This window comes from Asterias amurensis, chromosome 4 (genome assembly GCF_032118995.1).
Source record: "Asterias amurensis chromosome 4, ASM3211899v1".
Classification (NCBI taxonomy): Eukaryota; Metazoa; Echinodermata; class Asteroidea; order Forcipulatida; family Asteriidae; genus Asterias; species Asterias amurensis.
In genome coordinates, this window is record NC_092651.1 from 3,080,899 (window position 1) to 3,093,343 (window position 12,445).

General features: G+C 37.4%; 1 protein-coding gene across 2 annotated transcripts in view; it reads left to right on the forward strand.

The window, feature by feature from the left end:
* Positions 1-12,445, forward strand: part of LOC139935647 (phosphopentomutase-like) — a 106,723-nt gene that overhangs the window by 52,742 nt on the left and 41,536 nt on the right. The window lies entirely within an intron of this gene.

Here is a 12,445-nt window from a genome sequence, read left to right on the forward strand (position 1 = left end):
AACTACGTTACTTCAGAGGGAGTCATTTCCCACAACGTTTAATACTATCAACAGCTCTCCAATGCTTGTTACCAAGTCAGTTTTCAAGTTAATATTTGTATTGAGTAATATTACCAAACGTGTACCTTCCCTTTAAATTCATAACAGCAAATCAATCGTAGTTGACCCCCCCCCCCCCACCAACAACAACAAATAATACTTTTTTTAAAGATTAAATCCATACAAAAATGGAATTGATAAAACCATATAATCCTGACCCAGATTGCAGAATGCAGAGTAGGGCTTTTTAAAACCAAGTAAAAATTTGCTTCATGCTCGCAAGTTTTGAGCTCGCATGCTTTGGGCTCAGAGCTCAGGTTTTTTTCTCAGCAGCCTATCACATCAGTAATGTAGCTGTTTAGAAATAGGGGGTTGGATTGGCGTAGGGCTATCTTTCTTCCCCCTTCAACCTCTAGGTTCAAATCCCACCGGGGGCTCCGCGTGGATTGGGCTTTCAGTCCCTACCTGATTATGTGAGTTTTTCCTGGAATATTTCCCGGGGGCTTTTCCCACATCTGAAACTGAAACTTCCTTCTTTGTCTTCTCTCCGCTGGGTTTTTGGCTTGTACTATGTATCAGGGATTGAGTTCGCTTTTCTGTGAGTCCTTGGCTTCACAACCAGAAATTAATTTTGAAATAAACGATTACTCTTCAAAGATGAACGGTCGTGATACGTGCTTGAAATTGTAAATGTTTTGTTGATAGTACCTGTTCAGTGTGTGTTTTCCAGGGAATATTTCTCTTGAGTTTTCCTCCCACATCTAAAAGTGAAACTTCCTTCATTGTCTTCTCTTCATTGGGTTCTTGGCTAGTGTAGTGATTATAAGTTCGCTTTGCTGTGAGTCCTCGGCTTCACAACCAGAAGTTAATAAATCAAATTAAATCTAGACTATTATCCTTCAAAGATGAAACGATCATGACACTTGTCAAATATTGTAAACGTTTTGTTCATTGTGTCTACAATACTTGTCTGAAATTGTTTGAAATGTTGTACTTGTCTGAAATTATATTATTTGAGGCATTGCATGTTGAAGTAATGGTTTGAGGTAACACCTTTAAATGTGGATCTGTGTACTTGTCAGGTAGAGTTTGTTCTTTAGAGAACTGTCTTGCTGTATACTCTACTATCGCAGAGTAGATTTATCGATTGTTCCAGACACTTCTCAGTTCTGAAAAGAACTGTCCTGCTTTTTAATTACTACCTGGGCGGAATAAACAATTGGCTTGGACTAACACTTCAGCTTAAATACACTGTAGGATTGTTATAAATGTACTATCGGGGCGTCAGTTCTTAAATTGGTCTCAACGTTTCGGATAGCTTGCTCTAGTCATCTTCAGGAGATTGAAATTGTCTGAAATTTTAAATGGTTTGTTAATAGTGCCTACGATACTTGTTTGAAATTGTATTGTTTGAAATTAGTACTTGTCTGAAATTGTGGTAATGTTTTGTTCATAGTGCCTGTTCATGTGTGGGTTTCCCCTTGAATGTTTCTCCAGGGTTTTCCTCTCAAAACCAAAACTTCCTTCCTTGTTGTGGAATCTATGTCTTGGCAGCCGGAAAAAAAATGTTTAATAATAAAATAAAATTCACTTTAATAGAGTTGGTAATCCAGTAGTAACTTGTGCTGCATTCTGTTTTGTAAACAAATACTTCACAAAGAAATCAACTATTTAAAAGGTAACATTAAAAGCACTGGACATCTTTGGTAACGTTGTCAAAGACCAGTATTCTCACTTGGTGTATCCCGACATAATGCTTTTGAAAAATGACCTGTGAAAATGTTAACTCAATTGGTCATCATAGTTGCAAGAGAATAATGAAAGAAAAACGCCCGTGTTGCACACATTTGCTTTCAGATGTCTTAACAAATACTAAATATTTGAGTCAGGAATTATCTCTTTCTCAAAATCGATGTTACTCAGAGAGAGCTGTTTCTCACAATGCTTTATACTACCAACAGCTTTCCATTGCTCGCCCACCAAGTAAGTTTTTATGCTAATACAATACAATACAATACAATGGGTTTTTTATATAGCGCCATTTCATTTAGACCACAGCGCTTTAAACGAACAATAGCAATGCAGATAATACAACAAATGAGCAATAAAGCAACAAACAGATACTAAGGAAAAAGATGTTTTTTAAGTGCTTTCTTGAAAATAGGCAGTGAAATTGAGGTGCGTATTGTGATGGGAAGATGGTTTCCACAGTCCTGGAGCGGCTAAGGAAAATGATTTAGATGCAGCGGATTGAAGAGATTTGCTGTTCGATTTATTTTCAGCAAGACGGGTTTTGTCTGATGCTGAGCGAAGCCCAGCCCTAGTTTGAATGTGAAAAGAAAAACAAACAACTATTTTGAGTAATTACCAATAGTGTCCACTGCCCTTAATATGACATTAACATGTTTCTAACTCAAAATTTAAAGCTGGACGATTTTAGGAGATTCAGGGAGGAGATTCCTCAAAATTTAAACATAATTTTATTTATTTTTTATTTTTTTGGGGGGGGGGGGTCCCTAAATAAAATTTTAAAAAACATATTTTTTTTTTATTTATTTTTTTTTTATTCTTCCCCCATTTTTTTTTCATGATCGATCAAATTCTAAAAAGAAATGGAGATTTAGACATTATAATAACTCCCCAGATTGCAGAGTAGGACTTTTCAAACAAATGATCAATGTTAAAGGAACACGTTGCCTTGGATCGGACGAGTTGGTCTATAACTGAGCGTTTGTAACCGTTTTTTATAAAATGCATATATGGTTGGAAAGATGTTTTAAAAGTAGAATACAATGGTCCACAAATTGCGTGGTTTTCCTGTTACTGCGTGAACTAACACGGTTGGCCATTTATTAGAGTCTATGGACGACTGTGTTAGTCGACGAGGTAAAAGGAAAACCGTGCAATTTTGAGGCATGTTTGTGTGGATCATTGTATTCTACTTTTACAACATCTTTCTACCCATATGCATTTTATAAAAAACAATTACAAACGCTTTTTAAAGACCAACTCGTCCGATCCAAGGCAACATGTTCCTTTAATAATTGGGCTTCATGCTCGCATGCTTCTGCGTTTTCACTCAGATTTCTTTGTCTCAACAGAACAGCCTGTCCCTTCCCTGTAGATTGTACATTAGGCCTGTAAAACATTTGTTCAGCCAAGCGTACTTTTAATCACAATAGACTGCAATTTTAAAATATAGCGCAGTACACTATGCATTATGAGCATGCAAGAGCTCAACTTCCGAAGCAGCTGTTGTTTTAAGATTACATTCATCTATAGATCACTGCATAGCCAGTGACCTTTAATTATTTTTTATTTGGCTGTTTTAAAAGGGAAAAATTAAACAGAAAACACTTCAGAATGAGTTGTTGTTTTAGTAATGAATTTCTGCGATATGGAAAGCTCACCACATAAAATGACTATAAAAAAAAATATTATAATATTATTTCGTTTTGAAGCGCGCTTTACACACCACGTATCAATCAAACCGCTTCTAACATTACTACCCCTGCCTAGATGCATTTTGGTTATTCTATTGGTTGACATTGTGTGATAATTTTTATCGTCAATGATCAAAATCATACCCGCATACATGTACATCACTCCAAAATATTTAAAAAAATTGACAGGGCTTCAACTTATTTGTGTTTATTCATTTATTTATTTATTATTTCGGGGGGGGGGGGGGGGGGGGGGGAAGAAAGGGAGAATTTGTTAGACTGCAGGGTTTGTTCAAAGCTTTCTGGACCAGATAATTTGTTACAAGAGCGGAATCAAAATCAGGCCTGACACTACATGAAGGCAATATGGATCGCCTCCATGTCCTGTAGTCATTGCCTTGGTGCCCTTGAAATGCTCCGCCAGTATAATTTAACAATGTGGGTAAATGCCTTGGTGCCCACAGAGTTCGGTGCTCATAATCGCTTGGCCACAACACTCCATTTGTAACACAAAACACAATGTCTACAGATTTACATTAAACTTACAACGTTTGAAGATAATGATAGTAGAGAGGGTACCTTAAAATATTAGTTGCTGAGGTCCTTCAGTTTTTGAGAAATGAGTAAAACAAAGTCACGAGAATATGTTTTTACATGCTAAAATAGTTTTCATCTCATGATCAATGAGACGGAAATTATTTTCATGACATTGTTTTACTCATTTCTCAAAAAATACAGCACCTCAGCAAGTAATATTTTCAGGGAAGCTTTCTACTATCATTATCTTCAAACTTTGTAAGTTTAATGTTAATCTATGGACATTGTTTTTTTTTTTCTTACAAAAAGTACATAGTCCCTTTAAGGCCTGTTCTTTTATTTGAATACTACGTATACATACTTTCCTGAAAGGCTTATACATTCAATTAACATAGTGATTTCTGGCTGGATTTGATGGGGCTTTGTGCATTATTCAATGGACTCAAGTTTAGAGTCCAGACCATACCAATGAATAATTGATTCCAATAATGCAGTATCGTTGATGATAGACACATGCACGTAGCTGACCTGTATACCTACATGCATGGTAGGTGTGGTATTTTAAAGTCTGCATTGAGGGCAATGAACTTTTGTTTACTCTGACTAAGGGAATAAAAGGGCCGCGACGAGTTCTTCAACGGACATTTAAAGCGGGCAGGGTCGGCGGTTGTGTTGGCAACGACCCTGCAAGATTTTAACCGGACGTTTAAAAACAAGTCACAAGACTTTTATTCCCGTTCATAATGCCCTTTTGTTAAAAAAACATTAAAAAATACAATTATAGACCCTTTAACAATTGAAAATTTGAGGTTTGAAATATTTTTTTCAAAAACTTTGTGAAGAATCTGTTCGATGTGCGTGGGTTGTGTGTACGCGCGCGCGCGCGCTTAGATTACGCGATGTTACTATAGCTATGAATTGCGTTCCGCGTGATAATTTTCGCGCCCGACACGCGGAAGCCAGCTTGTTATAAACGGCTCCAGCTGGTCATTTTCAAAGGTTTAAACACCCCCACGTGATGCGCTCTCCACCAATAGGAGTAGAGAAACTGTCTGGGGTATTTATGAATGCTTATTAAAGCCATTGGACACTTTCTGAACAGAAAAAAAATTAAAGTTCACAGATTTACAAATAACTCACAGGGGTTTACAAAAGGTAACGGCGAAAGACTTCCCTTGAAATATTATTCCATGAAATGCTTTACTTTTTGAGAAAACATTAAAACAATTAAGTATCAATTCTCGATATCGAGAATAACAGATTTATTTTAAACTCATGTCATGACATGGGCGAAACAAGCTGAAACAAGGTGGGTTATCCCGTTATTTTCTCGCGACTCCGATGACCGATTAACCCTAAATTTTCACAGATTTGTTATTTTAGTTGTGATACACGAAGTGTGGGCCTTTGGACAATACTGTTTACCGATGTTGTGCGATTGCTTTAAAGGGTTTGGGTTTGTCCACAGATTTACATTAAACTTACGCGGGGTTTGAAGATAATGATAGTAGAAAGCTGTGTCAAAAAATATTTCTCACAAATTGCTTGTTACAAACCTGTAGAAGTTAGAGATCGATCCGCCATTAGGGTCACGAGAAAATAGTGAAAAAACGATTCCACATTTTGTATGACATCGATGCAAAAACAAAAATCACTAAAACGCTCACTGAGCAATAAACTCCAAACGCAAAACTAGAATATTTATTTCTCATTAAATAAGACATTTCGGACAGAAATATTTTAAGGCATGTTTTCTACTATCACCATCATTAGACCGTGTAATTTGTACGTAAACTGTGACCTTCACGATTTTTTGTTTCTTGCTAATTCTGTAACGTTCCTTTAAGTGAATTTAGTCTGGTGTTTAAACTGGCATTGACCAGCGGACTGTTAAAGGACTGGACGCTGTTGGTAATTACTCAAAATAATTGTTAGCTTAAAAACTTTCTTGGTAACGAGCAATGGAGATATGTTGATAGTAAAACACATTGTGAGAAAACGACTCCCTCATAAGTAACATAGTTTTTGAGAAAGAGGTAATTTCTCACTCAAATGATGAAAGACTTTAGCTTAAGTTTATTTTGCATCTGGAAGAACACAAAGTTGTGCAACAGTGGTGTTTTTTTTGTCATAATTCTCTAGCAACTTTGATGACCAATCGAGTCAAAACTTTCACAGGTTTGTTATTTTGCGCCTATGTTGGGTTACACCAAGTGAGAATACTGGTCTTTGACAATTACCAATAGTGTCCACTGTCTTTAACAGAGACTGCTGTAGAGTGTGGAGTGCATTTATAACCTACACACATTTCCAAAGAGAAATAACTGACTGTCATCACATCCTATGACACCAAGTGCTAATTTTTCCCCTGATAAGGAAAAATAAACAAAAAGGTATAACCCCTTTTAAAAGCACATTTAAAGGCACTGGACACCTTGTCAAAGACCAGTCTTTTCAAATGACAAACCTGTGAAAATTTGAGCTCAATTTGTCATCGAAGTTGCAAGAAAAGACAAAAAAAACACCCTTGTCACACGAAGTTGTGTGCTTTCAGATGCTTGATTTCGAGACCTCAAAATCTAATTCTGAGATCTTGAAATCAAGTTCGCCGAAAATTACTTCATTCTCTAAAACTACATTAAACTTCAGAGGAAGCCGTTTCTCACAGTGTTTTACACCATCAACAGCTCCCCATTACTCATTACCAAGTAAGGTTTTACATGTATGCTAACAATTATTTTGAGTAGTTACCAATAGTGACCAGTGCCTTTAATTTTGCTTAGATTTGTAAAGTTTCAATTGAAAATTCTTGTTCTTCTTTGTGTTCAAATATGGTGGCTGTAACGGGGCATTCTGACGACGCTTGCACCGGAAATATATCATTATAGAAATGATACAAATTAGTATCGGTTTGTAAACAACTGAGGAAGTTACCGATTCTGTGATTACAAAGAAGTGGCTCCAAAACTCTGCTCAGGCCAGATTTGCTAGCATGATTTTCCCAGAATTTGTTTTCTAAGTTGGATATATTTTTCTTATCAATAAACAGCATTATTGACTCCTTAGCCATCTTTTTGCAAATCATCTTCAGTCATGGCATGTCAGTGGGATTACGAGTAATGTTGTGCACATGGGAGTAACCCGTAACCATAGTAACGATGTGTGCCTCACTAACCGCCTTGCGTACTCCTTCAGGAAGATCGCCAGTTTCTAGAAGGTCACATAACTCGTACGAAACTTCAAGCTGAAAATTCTCTGGTTTGTCAGGAAAGTCCTTCCGGATTTTCTCCCATGTTTCCTGCCACTCTATGTCCTTGTCAATGATGGTGCAGTGCAATTTTGTGGAAAGCATTTCTTTCGCTTGGAGAAATATGATCAATGCCACCAAATCAGTCCCTGGCCCACCACCAATGCAGCAAACTTTGAACTCTTCTAATGACTTGAACTTGGCGTTGATGTATTGTCGGAAGTGACAAAGCATGGAGTATACAATGAAGCATTATACAATTGTTGCACGCTGTGACGGGTTATGGTGTTTTGTACACTCGAAGGGGGAAAATGGAACCCGAGGCGAAGCCGAGGGTGCCATTTACCCTTGAGGGTGTACAAAAACCATGGACCCCAACGCCGGGAACGATCAAGGTGATGTACACCGGTGTACATCACTTTTCATGTTACCCGGCTCGTCGAGCCATGTAACATGCGTTTTTGTTGCGCGTCACATGATTGGTTCTCGACCAATTAAACTTCACAATTTGTAAAGAGTTATAACAATGTTGCAGTTGCAGGCTCGAATCTTCCAATTCTGAGGAACGTTTTCCAGTGGTGTCCAGGGCTTGTGCAATTTTGTGCTGCCACAGATTCAGCAAATGCACCCAACCTAGTACATGTAGTTATGTCTGATATCGCAAACCTATAGGTTGCACATCATGGGAAAACCCAGACGCAGTACTTGTGTTTTGGAGGTCAAAAGACAGGACGTGCAATACTGAAGACATTTACTTCATTACTACGATGTACAGTATAACAGTAGACCCTCCGCCTAGTTTTGTAAAGACCATGTTTTTATGGCTAGTCTTTTGTGATCATAACAATTTTGATTGGTATACATAATCTCCTTCATAAATAGCAACATATCTGTGGAGTCTTAGCTTGATGACCTATGTGTCATGTGGTATTGCTTTAAAGACCTTTGTGCACTTTTCAAAGCTGTGTGTCTGCCAAACCAAAAGTTCGACTGAGGTGAAATGTGGTGTATTGCTAGTCAAGGACATTAAAGGCAGTGTGGACACTTTTTGTAGTTGTTAAAGACCAGTCTTCTCACTTTGTGTATCTCAACATGCATAAAATAACAAACCTGTGAAAATTTGAGCTCAATTGGTCGTCGAAGTTGCGAGATAATAATGAAAGAAAAAACACCCTTGTCACATGAAGTTGTGTGCATTTAGATGGTTGGTTTCGAGACCTCAAATTCTAAGTCTGAGGTCTCGAAATCAAATTCGTTGAAAATCACTTCTTTCTTGAAAACTACGTTACTTCAGATAGAGGGGGCCGTTTCTCACAATGTTTGATACTATCAACCTCTCCCCATTACTTGCACCAAGTGTAATTACCAATAGTGTCCACTGCCTTTAACTTCTAGTTTTTGTTTTCAAGAGGCTGAGAGACTTTAAAATAGTTGTTTAGAATTTTTGCTAATTACCCCATAAAAAAAACACCCCGGAAAGTGTTTTTTTGTTGTTCCCCAAACCGACTTGCAGCCAGTTTTCATGAGGCGCACTCCTCCAATTCCCAAGCTAAATACGACCAACTTTTAAGACCAAATTGATCAAAGGTACTCCAGAGTTGAAAACCCAGAACCTCAGGTTGTGATAGATTCTTAGCTGACCTGCCAAATATTGTAAAAAAAATCAGAAGTTTAGTGGTCTGAAAATTTATCTGATTGGTTTTCAAGAGGCAGAGAGACTTTAAAATAGTTTTTGAGAATTGTTTTTAAAATATAAGAGCATTTAGCATTTGTTACCACATGTATGGGAGTTTATTTTAGTGTGGTGGCACTCCACAGTGACATCCATGTAACATAAATAGCGCCCTCTGTTGTCATACCTCTACAATTGTGTAGCCTTAGCCTCAGTGTTGTTGACTTGAGTCAGTGACTTGGACTCGAGTCAGACTTAAGTTGCCAATTTCACCAACTTGTGACTTGAATTGACTTCGGGGAAAATAACCTGAAAGTTTACAATTGACTTGAAATCATTTGATTTTAGGACATTGCAATTATTGTTGAAAATAAATGTGGCAAAATTGAGTCTTCTGCAAGGATGCCACCTGGGCCCAATTTCATAGAGCTGCTAAGCACCAACAATTTGCTTAGCATGAAATTTCTTCCTTGATAAAAACAGGATTAACAACCAATTTTTTTGTTGTTGCATATTGCTTGTTACTGGTATTCAGATGTTATTTGCTTATCCTGAAAATCACGTCGAAATTGGGTTGGTAATCCTGTTGTTATCAAGGCTAAAAATTTCATGCTAAGCAAATTTTTGTGCTTAGCAGCTCTATGAAATTGGGCCCTGATGTTTTTGAGTGCATGCTCTTGTCACCTTGTCATAAATCTTTCGTTCAGATTTTGGCAGGTCAGCTGTATAGAATTTTTGCTAATTACCCCATAAAAAAACACCCCGGAAAGTGTTTTTTTGTTTGTTCCCCAAACCGACTTGCAGCCAGTTATCATGAGGCGCACTCCTCCAATTCCCAAGCTAAAGTCAACCAACTTTTAAGACAAAATTTATCAAACCTCCTCCAGAATTGAAACCCAGAACCCCAAGTTGTGATAGATTCTAATAATTAATTACACAATCCATTATTTGCTCGACTCCCCCACCCCCCCCCCCCCCCACAAAAACAGTTCTTATTCCAAAGATTTTTGATGGTCTACACATTATGATAGTCAGCTTGGTACATGAATTTTAACCTATTTTAGTCTGGTGTACACTGTGGGCTAGTGGGTGTTGGATGACCGATGTTTAGACCGTATTGAATAACCACTTTGTTGCTATGAAAGTCGCCATATTGTAGGGCAGGCCATATGCGCGTATAAACGCGTACATCAATGAAACACGCAACTTTCCTGGTTTGATTTCTACGGCACACGCTCGCATACCCACATCCTCAACAAAGGCGCTATGTTATAGGACAGGTATTTGAATGGTGACATCATATTCAACACAGTCAAAAGCAGGGTTTGCATTGGGCCAAATGAAAATAAAGGCCCCCTGCTTTTTTTTCTTTTTTTGGGTAACAAACCAAATAGGATATACATGTATTTAAATGATCTCAGCAAAACAAATAATTTTGAAAAAATAACCCAGCCTTTTGTACTAAAAAATATGTTGGGCAGCCATTTAAAAAAAGAAAAATCTTCTTCTTTTTTTTCAAAAAGGGAGGACCATAAACATGTTTTTTTGTCTTAATTATGAAGAAAGAATTGACAATATTGACTACATGTACAAGCTGTTCTATAGTTTTAATGAGCAAAATTGTTAAATGGTTACAGACTTACTATTGGTATTATTTAATCATGTTTATAAGGCAATTGACATCTTAAACAGATAGATAATATCAAGTCAATGCTTATTAGGCCAAATAGAAAAAAATACCAGTTGATCGTCCTGATTTTTCATTGACAATATTGACTACATGTACAAGCTGTTCTATAATTTTAATGAGCAAAATTGTTAAATGGTTACAGATTTACAATTGGTATTATTTAATCATGTTTATAAGGCAAGTGACATCTTAAACAGATAGTGTTTAAAACTCTTTTGGGAGGCGTGTTGGTTCTGAAAAGATCTGGTGTGGTCTCAATAACTCACTCTGGAAATGCACGGAATTACACACAAATATCAGTAGATTTTACCAATTTCCCATGGAAATTTGGGATCCAGTTTCAGAAAAACATGATTGTTAGCCTACACCTTGTCATGTATAATGGGAAAGTATTCAGAAAAACAAGTTATAGATTCAGTTGCAAATTACATTTTCATTAAAGTTACAAATGCAAATGGCCATATTTTCCTAAACTTCAATTACATATTCTAGGGAAACCAATTAAGTTATTGAAAATTGATTTTCAGGTTCATTAAATATGTTTTGCTGTGTGTAAATCTTTGGAAATTGTGTTTTTTGTTCTTCAAAAGTTACATACACCCTTTAAAGGCAATGGACACTACAGGTAATTACTAAAAAAAAATTATGAGCATAAAACCTTACTTGGTAACGAGTAATGGGGAGCTGTTGATAGTATAAAACATTCTGAGAAACGGCTCCTTCTGTAGTAACGTAGTTTTCGCAAAAGAAGTAGTTTTCCACAAATTTAATTTTGAGAAATACAACTTTGTGTGACAAGGGTGTTTTTCTTCCATTATTATCTTGCAACTTTGATGACCAATTGAGCTCAAATTTTCACAGGTTTGTTATTTTATGCATATTATTGGTGAGATACATGTCTTTAAAGCCCTGTTCGCACTGGATTAATATTTTGGGTAACTTAACCATGACGCTGGGTAAGATTCCAACGGGTTAACTTTCCCACCGTCGGCACTTCGATTTATTTGACTCGGGTAAACTTACCGAGACCGTGGGTAAACTAACCGAGCTGGCTCACTGCGTAATCTTTGATCGCACTTTTCGGTTTTCGGCTCGATCTTTCGCAATTATTGTTTATCTAAACAATTCGATATCAAATTCACCACTCTGCTTTTTCGTTTAACTTGAAAAGATGACGCACCCACATGCTAGAGCATGCATGCCGATGCCCGCACTGAGGGCCATGAGGCATGCTCTGACACAAAGGTCCCATTATGAGGCTAGGAAAACCTGCTACATTATTTTCTGCACAGTCAGGCTCCGTTGTGTTAAAGACATAAAGGGACCAATTCTCGACTAGCTTGTACATGCGATCTAGCGGTTGTTGGCTGCATTTGCTTATTGCTGCTGTACAAATCGGCGTCATATTGAAACTTATGATTGCAACTTCTGAACGGGTTATTTCTCGAACTTATAAACTTGCGTACGGGAAAATTATTCTGCGTTTTTCAGCTTAAGAACTGCATTCCTGACTTTTCTACATTGAATAGTTTGATAATCACAAATATCTTATTCTTCCATGACAAAACATGTCAGCTTCTCAGGCCATTGACGGATGAGAGATTTAACTGAGTCGTCGCGTCCGCATTGGACTTTCTGGCGCGGTTAAACTGACCTTGTCAATCTTCGTGGGCACCTTTGGCTCGGTTAAACTACCCATTCGGGTCGGGTAAGTTACCTGGGAGGAAAACTTCCTGGGCTGTTCGCATTGGACTTAAAAAGGGTAAGTTACCCATTGGCTCGGTTAGTTTACCCAAATTAAGTCCAATGCGAACAGG